General features: G+C 37.7%; 1 long non-coding RNA gene and 1 pseudogene across 1 annotated transcript; one reads left to right on the forward strand and one right to left on the reverse strand.

Moving 5' to 3' along the window:
* LOC127425503 (elongator complex protein 2-like) overlaps positions 1–15,069 on the reverse strand; it is a 44,151-nt pseudogene that overhangs the window by 24,481 nt on the left and 4,601 nt on the right.
* LOC127425504 (uncharacterized) lies at positions 6,097–13,434 on the forward strand. The gene is made up of 2 exons (XR_007894629.1): positions 6,097–6,187; positions 6,541–13,434. It is a non-coding gene; the product is annotated as an uncharacterized LOC127425504 (long non-coding RNA).

The raw sequence follows: 15,069 nt of genomic DNA on the forward strand, positions 1-15,069 counted from the left end.
ACTAATTAGCAGGCATGAATCCTCAGCAATCTGAGTTGAGAGTCTACAGCTGTGATCAGTCTCAGTTAAGTAACAGTCTAATGTGTGCCCAGGACACCAATTAATCAGGCAGAAAACGAAAAGCAGGAGTTATGCAAAGTGTTAACAGAGAACTATTAACAGATAAATAAATTGTGTTTGCTTCCTTTGAATGCATTAATGTGATGTTGAATGTAATCATAGTGTACACATTAAATCGAATATGAGCATCAGACTAGCAAAGCTAGGAGACAAAATAGTTACATAAAGAATGAATCAGTATAAACTCCCCTGACTGGGCTCTGCTATGAATACAAAAGCACTGTAATCATTTTCTCAGCAAACACTAATGTGAAGGAAAAAAAAAACAAAACAAAAAAAACAGTGGCTTGCCCTTTGTCTGGCCCGTGTCTAACATGCTTAATGCTGCTTGAAAGTCTCACGGTAATGGGGGAAGTGAGTCGTGCTGTGGAGCAAGTGGTAACATTGTCTAAAACAAGATAATTAGTCATGATTATGTCATCAGCAATAACCTGCCTCTACATTTATTTACGGTAGCATGTGAGCAAAGATGATGCTCTTGCCTCAACATCTGCATTGTCAATAAAAACACAGAGGGAAAAACTGCTAAATTAATTAATGTAATTCCACTTTCAGCTCTAAAAAAAAAAACGAAGTGTGTGGCAAGAGACATTGGCATCCTGAAATGTATTTGACAGTCATCACAAGGTGACTGTGATTTTGTCAAGTAGGACGTGATCTTGGATGAACATCTTTTATTGGTTTTGTTGCTCAAACAAACATAGCCCTTATCATTATCCCTATCCCTTAACCCAATCATGCCTAACCATTAACTTCTCAAATTGGAGGAAAATGATAGGTTGATAAGAATGTAGTTTAAAACCTCATACCTAAGCCTAACCATTACTCTTAACTCAACCCTAAAATCTGATTGGTTGAGAAGAATGAAAAATGAAAATGTTTAACAGACAGACACTTGGGTAATGGGCAACAATCTAGGTGTGCCGATCAGTTTTTGCTTAAACTGCTTATGACCTTTCCCCGATAAAAACTGTTAAAGGCATTTACATAAGCTTACACATTTATATCTTAGTTTATAAAGCATAATCTATCTACAATTGTGCATGAAGATGTGCTCAGTGTTGTTCAAGTCCAAACCCCAATCATCTAACAATAACCCTAAACTTAAAGCTAAAATCCACATGTACTACTTGGCAAAAGCATGGTCACCAACATGACAACGATGGAAGAAATTTGCAGAAGCTGTTTTAGAGTAGCAGTGATTCCTCTCGTTCAGAGTTGTCTCTGCTCAATGATTCACAGTCTCTTGTCACGCCCAGTAGAGCATATCTCAAAGATATTGCCGGATCAGCTGGCTGGCTTAAGCTCTCCATCAAAATGACAACAGTACACAGACAAATCATCCATCTAACTTTGCCAAAGGGAGATTTTAGCCCTTCCACAAAACATATAGGGCTATTTGGACAGACCCATACTGGTTGGGAAACATGGGTTCAAAAGTAAATCCACAAACCATCAAATGACAGGGGCTACAGACATTTTCATGGTCCTTTCTTCGCCAATAGAGAGGCGTATTCACAGGCGTGTCCTATGGAGTGAATATGGCAGAACTAATGATTGAGATAAAGAGAGCACTTCACTTTGAATGGCATGGATCTTTGTGAGCCATTCTGGAAAGAGCGATGCAACATTAACCAGATTGATTTTGAATTCCGTCCACGTGGCTACTCGTATATCATGGCCAACTCTCACAGGCAAAATGTGCAATTGCTCGTTTATGAAAGGAACACCAATATGGATCTGTGGCATGATGTGTGTTGTAACACAAACCACAGAATTTGCGATGAAACTGGATGCAAAATTAGAGATTCCTGGTGCTGAATGTGAGCAATGCAACACTGATGCTGAGAACCTGGAGAGGGAGAGCAGCTCAATACTAATTTTGACCACATAACCAAGAATTGGTGGTTAAATTTCTGGGCTAGTAACTAAAAGGTTGTAAGTTTCAAACCCCATCATTGTGCCCTTTAGCAAGGCACAAGATCAAGTTGCTCCAGGAGAATTGTCCCTTCAAAACGTATAGGGTGTAGGTTCTTGTAGTTCCTGTACTCCATTTGGTAGAGCATAGTGCTTGATAGAGGTATACCTTGAATACACTAAGTCACTTGGTATAAACATGTCTGCCAAATGAGTAAATTCTTGAACTATCTCCATGAACTATCAGCATTGTGCCCTTGAGGAAGGAACTTCTTCAGAGGGATTGTCCCCTCAATAGGTATAACTAACTACTTCATGCTACCAGTACTTGCATCCAGCCAAGAACGTTAAATAATCCATCCTGCCGAATGAATGTTAAATCATCCATCCTGACCGATAACGCCAGGAATGTTAGATCTCCCACTAGACCTCTCTCTACATCAGAAGATATCGAAATATCAAAGTGTTGTCTGATATCCAAAACCCAGTCAACATCCACAGTTTATGTTAACTTTTCTACCAGCCCAAGAGTTAGGCACAGGCAGCAGGGAATATAGCAGAAGGCAGGAGACAAAGTGCCTTAATGCTTTATTCATGTTTTCCCCCGCAAGGTTCATATTCCTACAAATGAGGAAGATGAGCAATTTCTGTAACTGAAGGTGACCAAAGCACAAATGATAGTGAGAAGCTTGATACTGAGAGCAGCTCAATACTACACCAATTACATCCCCAATCATGAGTGGTGTGGGGGTCATGTGCTCTGGAGGTTAAAGATCTGGCCTGGTAACCCATCTGTCCTATGGTCTATGATGGAAAATAAACTATTAGCACAACGCTAATGACTCAAGGTTCACAGTCACAAAATAGTCCCTCCAGTCCCTCCACACTGTTAAATGGCAACAAATCAAAATCAAATCAAATCACTTTATTGTCACACAACCATATACACAAGTGCAACAATGGGTGAAAGTCTTGGGTGCAGTTCCGAGCAACATTGCAGTCATGACAGTGATGAGACATATACCAATTTACAATAAACATCAGATTTAAACAACACAATTTAAAATCTAATATACACATAATTACACACAACACAATATACAAATAATAACATACAATGTACATTATACAATACACATACAATATAGAATACACAGTATACAATAAAAATAGTATATATAAAATATACAGTAGGTTGTATTGTACTGTATTGACATTCAGGCTGTCGATTGATAGTCAGTTGCCAGTATTATTAAGAAAGAATATTATTTATGACAGACCAGTGTGTTGGGGGAAGTCACCCACTGGCCCAAAGGCGGTATCCAACGGCGTGGCTGAAGGTCTCCTGCGTGTTCTGTTTTATCGTGCGCGGCATTAAATAATAATACTTTGATTATTTGATTTGAGTTCCATGTTTTATTAAACTTTTCATTAATTCTTTTCTTTATTTCATGTGATTCCAATTATGAAAAACCTCATTGAAGTATCTATGCTCTGAATTTAAGTTTTGTATCTTATTATTTTTAGTAATTCTCTCTTCCAGACTGCATTTGTTATTTCAATGTTATTTGGGTCCTGTGCTGGTCAGACACAGGTCCTTTAACTACAAATTAATCAGTTTCAGATATTAGTAAGTTTCAGACTAAGTCCTTATAGACTCTCGGCTTTATCCGTTTAGTTTTATTTGGCTAAGTTCATATAGATTCTCGACTCACCGTTTAGCCCCAGTCAATTAAGTCCTGTTTTACAGATTCTCGGTCCTACATTTAGTATTCCCATTTAATTCTACTTGGCTAAGTTCTATTATAGATTCTCAGTTCGCTGTTTAGCCTTTTAGTACATACTTATCTAATGGGTTACTTCTGAAGTAGTTTATTTAAACCAACTCTGACCATAGATTTGTAGTTAACAAGAAATATACTAGAAAACAGTCCTTCAGAATGAATCATAATTTATTTACCAGGTAATAGTAATACATTCAAACAATCCAATTAAACTAATAAATCAAACTCAAAGCTATCAGTGAACCAACCATAATAATAATAATTAAAGTTGCATTCCATTCAAACATTTACCAAACATAAGAAATTCAAATTGCAATTACCTGGTAATGAAAAACTACACACAATGTTTACTGTGAGGGTCATCTGGCTACAGAGGCACCCTGATTCCTTTATCATTACACACAGCAATTCTGTGGGAGATCTGAATGCAGATTCCATGAGCTCCTCTGCCATCCTTCCTTAAGTACCAAACAATTTTATTGTTATTTCAGATGTGTATATTTGATGTTATCCAGGATTTGGTTTACAATTTAGGGGTTTGAAGGTAGACCTCTGAAACTTGTGACTGAGTGTTTGACTGATGTTTACAAAGAATGCACCTAATCTGCATACAGCATCTGGTCTCTGTGAGAAAACTGGGAGGGGTCATGCCCTTAAATTTTACTTGTGATTTGACTTTGCTAAATGGGAATGAGACCATTTACCAGTTGCACTGAGACCTCTTGAATGATACCAAACATGTATGATCAGAAAACCTTTTACATTACAGAACAGTATAAGTCATAACTTAGTTTTTGGTGTCCTTAAAGTGACCGGAGGTGAGAGAGAGAGAGCAGATGTGAGTGTAATTTGCGTTTTATGGTCCCCAATCAGTGGAGTGTGTTTTCTCAGGTGGAGATGCTTCTCTGTGTGAGAGTTTTATGACATTGGTTCTCACAGAGTTCTTTGACTTTTACCGGAAGTGATGCAGACAATTTTGTGCCAGTCTTACAAGTTTGAGATAATAAGATTAATAAAGTGCAGTGCTGATGTATATTGATTGTGAGAGATCAAGAGTTCAAAAGTCTGATTGCTTGGGGGAAGAAGCTGTCATGGAGTCGGCTGGTGCGGGTCTTGATGCTGCGATACCGCCTGCCTGAAGGTAGCAGTGAGAGCAGCCCATGGCTCGGGTGGCTGGAGTCTCTGATGATCCTCCGAGCATTTTTCACACACCGCAATGTATATATGTCCTGGAGGGAGGGAAGCTTTCCTCCGATGATGTGTCTGGCAGTTCACACCACCCTTTGCAGGGCTTTGTGGTTGAGGGCGGTGCTGTTTGTACATATCAGCAGCCAGTCAGGATGCTCTCTACAGTGCTGGTGTTTTACACCATGACTTATAAGCAGGGTGTATTTTACCCAGCGGTTTGCCTGGCTGACCCACTGGAAGCCAGCACTCCACTAAACCTGACCAATTAGGCTAATCAATATGGATGAGTATCTCATTTTTAGACGTGTTAATTAGCCACAGCGATGTTGGTCATTTGCTGCTTAGTGGGACAGTTGCAGTCAGTCAGTAAGAATTCAGCCCAATTGTATATACTGTATGAACTAGTAATTAGCACGGGTTCAATGGTCTAGGCCTTAGGCTACACTTGTCAGTGTTCCTTCACCTTTTTAACAATAGTTAAAGGTGATTTCTGTGCATCAGCGTCACCAACATAAAAATTGCAACAACGACTGTCTTTATACAGGTTTTGCAAGTACTGTCCCCTTATTCCAGTGGTTGGAAAACAAAAAAGTCCCACCTCAAACTCAAGGTTGAGCCAATTTTTCTGTGTCGAGCTGGTTGGACTGCTCAAACAAACAGAGCCATTTTTTTTTTAATACTGCCACAGAGTCACAGTGTTTACACTTTTTAGGGAAATAAACCCAAGAATGGCTTAGTTGTAGTTGACTGAACATTAAACTGGAATAGGAGAAAGTACTTTAACATCGAAACAATTTACACGCATCACCTTCAAGTCGTTTTCTTTTTTTTTTTTTTTTTTTTACAAGTGCACAGTTTAAAATAATGATAAGGTGCATCCCAAACTGCCCAATTCTGCACTATTTTACATCATTTATTTACATCAAGTAGTGCGAGTAGTGTGTTTACACTGAAAATGCAACAAAAAGAAGTGTACTACGAGAACCTGGATGATGCACTTCAACCATCAAAAGGGAGTGTGGAATGTTAGACACTTCATGCACTCAGTGCACGCGGCTTGCCGTACATAGCGGAAGGGGCGGAGTTACCTGGCTACGCTGCTGGACTGACAAAACAATTGTAAATACTGGAGAATATGACAACTAGCGAAACTTCTGTAAAGACAGCACCTTACAAAAGTGAGTTAAACGCTTTACCATGCAGTATAAGTGTTGAACTGATGGTAGATAGTGTGCTAAAGCTACACAATGCTTGGGTTTGCGAATGCTTCCATGTAGTAAAAAAACCGTTAAGTGTTACATTTGGGATGATACTACACTTTGAAAATTCATACACTACATGGCTGAGTGCATAGTACATTTTGTAAGTGCACAGTATATAGAGTGTTGTTTGGGACAGCTATAGTCATTTGCAACGACATATAATGTGTGCTACTTATCTCTGAAATTGAGCTAAAGCTGAAGTGAAAATAGGGGATCAGAAGCTGGAAATCCAAAAAGTTAATGATAACAGACATTCGTTTCCTTTGTAGGGGGGAACCTGTCAGCTCAAAGGCTCTCATCCACATCTGATATCCAAGTTCACACCAACTTCATATCATATGCCCTTTACGACTCAGAAGACACATGCAATGTGGAAAATACAGGATGTGGAACAGTCTTTCCTACTGCATTCAGGTACAACAGAAGACCTGAAACATACCTTGTTCTTCTTTCTACTGCAGCGCACGACCTTTCATTTTTAATTGGATGTGTCGAAGTACGACAAAGCACGTGAGCCGTCATACGACAAGGCGTCAAGTGTCAGAATCAGGGAAGTATAGGTCTCTGCAGAACAGTAATGGTGTGTTCAAATCTCAGAATCAGAATGATCTTTATTGCCATGTATGCTTACACGTACAAGTGACAGAAGCTTCCAGTGCACAAACAATACAACAAGAAATAGATAATAAAAAAATAGAATAATAATAAAAAGTGAAAAGAAAATATAAGTATATATAGAAATACACAAGACAAAATATATATATATATATATACACACACACACACACATATGTACAAATACAAATCTGTTATATACAGATGCAAGGGAATGAAATGGCAGAAGAGGTAGGGTATGTTGTATAAATATAAATAGATTAAGCTGTGTATTGCTCATAGTTATTGCTCAATGGGGCAGTTTTAACAGTTCATGAGATGGATAGCCTGAGGGGAAAAAACTGTTCCTGTGCCTGATGGTTCTGATGCTCAGAGCTCTGAAGTGTCGGCCAGAAGGCAACAGTTCAAAAAAGTAGTGGGCAGGGTGAGTAGGGTCCAGAGTGATTTTTCCAGCCCTTTTCCTCACTCTGGAAGTGTATAGTTCTTGAAGGGAGGTCAGGGGACGACCAATAATCTGCTCAGCAGTCCAAACTGTCCTTTGTAGTCTTCTGATGTCCGATTTCATAGCTGAACCAAACCAGTTACTGAAGTGCAGAGGACAGACTCAATGACTGTGTGTGTTTTCAAACCGGGATGGGTGTTTCTAAACTATCCAATGAAAGTAGGGAATATCAGTGTAGAAATCAATAGCCGTTTCCAAACCAGGATGGGCGTTTCTAAACTAACCAATGAAAGTAGGGAATCTCGATGGTTTGAAAACACCCACTAATTGGGAAAAGCCCATTGTCTCTAATCAGGAGCCTTTATGCAGAGCAGTGATCTGAGCCCTAAGCCTGTTTGCCGAGATCAAAGTTAGTGCCTCGTATTAATCAACCACAAAGCCATGCCTGTTATCTGCTGCAGGAATGCTAATCAAACTGTCCTGTGAAGAACTGACCTGCTTTGAGGATAACTGAGGTACTGCCATCCCATTTCTGAAAGGAACTCATTCAATCACCAAACCAAACATTCACAGTCTCTGAGACAGATGGAAGAGAAAAAGGTTCTTTGTGCAGTTTTATGCATGTGGGTTAAGTTTGACAGATTTGGCAGAGATTGAGCAGATGTTCCCTTCATGACCCAGAAAGTGGAACACAGCAGAGGAGCTTCTGTCTCTGCAGAGTACTTCCTGTCCCTGCTGTGGATTCTCTCTCTATAACCATTAATTTCCTGTCTACTATACTATCCGACATAGAAACTGTTAAAAGCTTACACCTTTTATCTACGTTTTACCTACATATCTATTTGTTCAAAATAGAATATTACCATACAACTCTTACTATGTCTGCCATATATAGTATGCACTAGAGGTGGATGATATACTGGTTAATGTGTCAGCCGATATGAATCATTTCTATCACAGTTATGCAAAACGCTGCCGTATGGTAAGGAATGTGCGTTCCGCATTTACTTTACATATAGGAAGAAACTGAGGAAGAGTCTGTAAAACCAGGGTTTCTCAAACTTTTTTGAACCTAGGGCCCCTTTCATAACCCCAAATTCTTCGCAGACCCCGCCCCACGTACCATCATCACAAATATGATATTATTTACTAAAAGTATAAAAATTATCTCTGTAATGAGTTCCAATAAATTTTAATACATATGAAGCTTGCAGAACACCCAAGCACTGCTGTCCTGTTGTGTTAGGCTTCTGTATGCAAAGTGTTTCAATGACATTACATTTGGTTTTATGTTTGGAAATGTTTTATTCCACTGTTTTAATAAGATTGTGTTATTGTGTTTGATGTACATTTAATGTACAGCATTTTGGTTTAACTTACATTTTTAAAGTGCTTTAGAAATAAACTTTACTTTGACTTACATTCAGTCACTGTACAGCAATTTACAAGTGAGGAATACAACACAAGCAATTCATATCAAAGAGAGCAAAAACAAACACTGTAAAATGAAGTTAGGGAGACAGTCTGTTGTTGATCATTTCTGGTTTCAGCTAAATCCACAGGATGACGAAACATCACCGAGAACACTACAAAGCTCGAACAGTAGGCTACTGATTTTCTTAAAAAAATTTATTATTAGAATTTCCCCCTAGTCAAAGCATGAGTTTACACATCAATAAAGCACCATATTCTTTTGAAGAAAAATAAACAGTTGATTAATTTGTTTTTATTCACATAAACTATACCACACCACAATATTCATAATTAAACAACAGTGAAGATACAAAACAATTTACTCATTATTCATTTTGTCAAATTATTGTTTCATTGTTAACCGTCACTTTTTTATGCAAATAAAAGGCAGAAAAAAAAAGTTCTAGAAAGTATTCCTGCATAATGGTCTCCCTTCCGTTCGGCAGTGAACGGGACGTGATTTATATTTACATGAATGACAGTTATAGTGAAGTGGAAATTTATATATACTGTATAAATACAATGTATTGACCACCACTATTAGACAAATGATACTGTATGTTTAAATGAAGAGTCACTGCTATAGGAAATATATTATCACATTTGACATGAAGCTGGATCATCAATCGTCATATTATACTAACTTATAATACGACAGTAGCATACTTTATCTAGCAAGATTGAAAAACATAATTATAAGTATATACAGTCAGAAATGTGGACCTTGCTAATCCAGTGCTGGTCAGATGGGAATTCAACTTGGAATACACGTAATAAACCCCTTCTCTTTTGTACTGGATGAAGTAACACCTCCGTGTTTCAATGTATGATGGATATTGTCCAATGTCATATGCAGAAACTCCTGTAGATGCAAGTAACCCCCCCCCCCACATCCCCCCACCTCAGTCATCTTGAAGCGAGATTCATTCACCATTAGAGAAGTCGCTGTGACTATTATATATTATATAGGCTGTTTGAATAAATTCTAAACTTCTGTTATGTTGTATTTTTATACTAGTCAATAGCTTTAGACTGAGTAGTTTTTTTATTGCTTTTTTATTACTTAGCCTATTTGATTACAACATTGCAACACAATGTACAAAATTCAGGGATTTTCCACAGACCCCCTGGCAATTTGAAAAGGACCTACATAATGTGTTCTGTTTAAGGCTGGCAAAGTAAAATTCTAAATTTGAATATTCATCCAATTTAAGATAAAAATACACATTCTAATATTAAAACTATGCATTCGAATTTTGGATGTGCACCAAACACTGGAAAAATCACGTTCTTAATAAAAGGCTACATGCAGCACAACAAATACCTTTTAAAAAAATGCAGGTCTTGAGTCACATTTTGTTGTTGATTTGCTCAAAAAGAAAAATGCAACCAATAAAATATGAGGTTGAAGCTCATTAACTTGACACGGCATCTACAAAACAAAGCATTCCTGAATGAGATGCTGAGTAAACTGATACGTGATGCAACAGTCAAACACTTTCATCTAGTGCATGTTTACATAAAAAACTAATGGAAAACTGCGTGAATGGAAGCAAAGCGTTCGGTGTGAACAGCCCCTTAAGACCTTTGCACACCAAATGCGAATTGTCGCCACCAATTGTTGCCGCGATTAATATTTTGAATAGAAACAATAGATTTCTATAGAGCCATTCATACCTGGAGCAACAAAGCAAGTTTTTTTTTTTCATGGTTAGTGTTAGTATTTTTTTTCCTCCCCGTTGATGAAATGCCCTGAACAATAAAATATGAGCTTTGGATCACATGTCAGAAGCTGCTGCAGTTACAGCTGGTAGCACTAAAGCACAGAAAGCTGTTTTGACCATCGACATTAAACGCTGGTTACTAGAGGAAGAAATCCTGAACCAGCAGTGAGGACGTGCATTTTATTTGCATCAAATGTCTTAAAAACTGAAACATCTTTTATCATATGGGTTCTCTTAACATTTAAATTATATTGCTGCATCTCTGCCTTGCACCCTGTTAAAAAAAACTTTGATTCTGGAATGTGGATTGTCTTCATAATGTATTTCATATTGCTGCATTTTTGCCTTTGCATTTAATACTGTTCACAATAAAATATACAGTATATTGTGGCATCTTTGTTTTCCTATCGCTTTTTTTATAAACAATTTTATGTATCTTTAATGTGTTTTACCACCAAATATTAATAATATAAATACTATTGATGTAAACTGCAGTGCACTCCGTATACACATGTCTTTGTATAGCAAAAATGACTGTGCTGTCATTAGCAGTATTTAAGTATCTAATAATGGGTCAGACTGATGATGGGTTTTGTTTTTTGAGATTCTATTTTTATTGCTTGCATTACACAGACTCTTGGATGTCACGTTTAATTCGTAACATACAAGTTTGTTAATAAATGTACAGTACATAACACAGGTACAGTAGATGTACATGTAAAAAGATATAATCTTGTTCCAATTGACAACATTTCTTTTTACAGTCATTATATGTGTGCATTACACAGTGATTTTAAACACATGTACTGTATATAGAACAGGTAGATGTAAATGGCAAAAAAGATATTAACAGTATTGTTTCAATTGATAAAATGTGTTTAAAAGTTAATATTATTTTTACAATCGATTCTTTCTAATCACCCCTCAGACTGTGGTGAAGCCTATACATGTTCAGTCAACTTAAAAATAGTTTGTGAAAGTGGCTTGAAAGTTTTCTTTCTCGTTGAGCAAATCAACAACAAACTCATTATCACTGCTGCAGCTTTTAGAGAAATTAGTTTTATTTTTGCAATCGGCTTGCTAGAGAACTCAGTTGTCTATCATACTGTAATTTCGTTGTTTACTATTGAACTCGTGGAGCAGTTCTTCTTCCCATCCGTGATGGGTGAAGGGCAGAACAGCTGAAAGGTGCTTTGCACCACCTATCGTACTGGGGTAAATTTGATTGTCGATTAGTGCCACCTTTCGTAACGGTGTGAATGTGCTAACGGCAATCATTCGCCTCACTTTTAAGGTGAAAAGGCCATTCGTCTGCGATTCGTTTTGCATTATTGCGTCGCCTCTGGTGTGCAAAGGCCTTTAGATGAGGTCTTTGACTGTTGCGTCTTGCTCTCTTGTCAGCGTTTCTCAGCGTAAGCAATGCTTTTTCAAACACTGTGTCAGGAAAGGAATTCTCGAGACCCTTGTGTTCTGTTTCAATATATTGTGCTCCATCTGTTTGAACAGCCCCTGTGCTCAGAGTCTGAGCTGCTTCACCACTGAGTTCAGCCGAATACCACTACTACCTGGGAATATTACTAACGTACACACAACTGTAATGTATGAAAAACACTGTGCTATCTCCATTATTATGAAGCTTGAGTCTGGGGTAGTACCTTGGCACTTGTGTAACCACCTCATTTTACTTTTTACTAAACATTTGAGAATATGAACTTGCTAAATCTCTTTTTTTTATTATCATGATTATTATTTTATACACTTTAGTTTAAAATGGAATGCACAGCCAGGAATGTTCTTCGCAATAATTAGCACGTAACCGTGCTGTTTGCTTTATGTAATTGTTGCGACCTCTTGTGGTCTTAGGAAACAATGTAATTTAAAAACCTGGGCAGGGTTGCACCAGCTGTGCGTAAGGTCTTACGTAAGTTGCGACGTAAAGTTCACACTAAGGGCTTAGTAACTACTAGTTAGTTTGTAACTAAGTCAGTGCTTAATTTGGTTGCACCACCTGTTCTTAAGGTAAGACTTAACTAGTAGGTTGTAAGCTCTCCGTAAAGTCATGCGTAGTCGCATAATATGACGTTTACCTGTATTTATCCAATAAGCAGCCTTCAAATTTGACACAGAAATGTTAAAAAGCCGTGCATTTCAGTTTGATCTTGTTACGGTTGATGTTCAAACCTTGTTTGCTCATGTAACTGTCAGCTGTAATAAATTATATCCCCATTAAAATATGATACGTAATAAAAGTAGATTTGATAAATAGTATACTTGCCCTGTGTAAATAACAAAGTATAGGAACTGTATCTGCAATAAATAAGGGGTGATAAATAAATACAAATACAACAGGCTGGAAAAATTGACATTTATTCATTTTAATATCATTATATATATATATTGAATGTGTTGAAACTTGATACTGGGTTATGCATCCTGAAAACTGCACCACTAGAACAGTTTCATGCTGAAGAGCTGCTTAAAAGTACGTTTTCTCTCTCATAAATGTAAATGAGTGTAAATGTAAACAACAAATTGGATTGAAGCCTTTCACGCAAAACATGAGCTCACTGATGTCATAAAATATCAGTTTGCTTTTTTATTCCAACTGTTGATCCTGGTTGGAGGCTTCTGTAAATATTTAGTTTATACATAGGGTTACGTCCTAGCAAAGTTTAATGGTGCAACGCTCAAATATTTAGTAGTGCGTAAATTGTGACTTAGTGCCTATTTATGCCACAACTAGGCTGAGTTGTAACTTACGTATAGCTGGTGCAACCGGCCCCATGTGACTTTAAAATTAGAATTTAATTTGAGTTTTGGTAATATTTAAGTGAAAAATTCCAATTTAGTTTCTCAGCACTAGTGTTCCACATAGTATTTTAAAAAAAAAACCATATATATATATATATGTATATATATATATATATATATATAAAAATAGTAGGCAGTATACAGTGTACACTGCACAGTATTCAGTTAGGATAAAGCTAGGATCGCATTCCAAACATAGAAAATATGAAAAGTTACTCTGACTACCACCCCTGGATTCGCGTACTGAGTGACTCCAGCCAGGTCTCCTAAGTAACCAAATTGGCCCGGTTGCTAGGGAGGGTAGAGTCACATGGGGTAACCTCCTCGTGGTCACAATTAGTGGTTCTCGCTCTCAATGGGGCACTTGGTAAGTTGTACGTGGATCACAGCATGAGCCTCCACATGCTGCGAGTCTCCGCGGTGTCATGCACAATGAGCCACGTGATAAGATGCGAGGTCTGACGGTCTCAAGAGGAGGCAACTGAGACTTGTCCTCCACCACCCGGATTGAGGTAACCACGCCACACGAGAACCTACTAAGCAGTGGGAATTGGGCATTCCAAATTGTGAGAAAAGGGGATGAAATGAAAAAGGAAATATGAAAAGTTGACTGACCTGCTCCACCCACACACCATCTTCCTCTGTTCCCCATAAGATAATGGTCTTGTTCATTGATGCAGACAGCAGTTTCAAGGGCTGTTCACTGAGTCACCTGAAGGGGAAGACAATGAGTATTAACAGAGGTGAAGCCTAGATAATAGCAAACAGCTGATAAATACAAAGTATGTGGGAATACCTTTGATATGTGGAGGCTGCCAGTGAATCCCATGAACCCAGTTTTCATGGCCAGCTAGCTCTGTTTCAAGAGTCACTGCAAACACTAAGACAAAAACAAAGAGCAGACAACTTTTGATACAAAGTATTACAAACAAGTTCCAAAATTAACTTTTTGCTAATGCCAGTGGCCAATCTTGAATTTGGCACTTGGTGAATGTTAATTTTGGACCCTGATTACAACAACATGCATGCATTGTTTAGCTTTGAATTTTATTAAGGCAAGACATGGTTTCAAAGTTAAAAGGATAATTAAGTGTATAACCATCATCCCAGTTATCAATATCTTTAATCATTACTCATCACATAATTTAATTATGATCACGCAAATGACAAACTACCAGCCTCACCATCTCCAGACACTTCAAAGACATTCTCCTTCATTTTAATAACAGTGTCGATCTGAAGGTCTGGTTCATTGGTAGTCTTGGCAAACAGCCTCCACACTCTGATCAGACAGACTTGAGAACAGCTGGCTAGCAAGAGCTCTGCATCTAAACATTTAAAAGTTCCAAAACACAAGTGAAAGAGTGAAAAGCAGTATGCCAGGCTTTCCCGCTTGCATATTTCAGTTACATTGCCTTCAATTGACAGCAAGTGCCTGTTTCATGCATTATGAAAGAACATGAGAGCGGAATCAACTTGGATAGCAGCTATAAAGGGTAGTAGATCACTGCTGTTACCTTATCATCTTAAATGGGTCTTTGCATTTAGGGTGAATCTCACCAAACATGACGTGAAATGTCCAGATCATATTTCACCCAATAAAACAATTTTGTTTTTTTTAATTGCTTTTTTTTAATGTTGTACATTTTTCAATAAATATATTTTGTTTTTAAAGGAATATTACGGGTTCAATACAAGTTAAGCTCAGTCAACAGCATTTGTAGAAGAATGCT

The sequence above is a fragment of the Myxocyprinus asiaticus genome, chromosome 34 (genome assembly GCF_019703515.2).
Source record: "Myxocyprinus asiaticus isolate MX2 ecotype Aquarium Trade chromosome 34, UBuf_Myxa_2, whole genome shotgun sequence".
NCBI lineage: Eukaryota > Metazoa > Chordata > Actinopteri > Cypriniformes > Catostomidae > Myxocyprinus > Myxocyprinus asiaticus.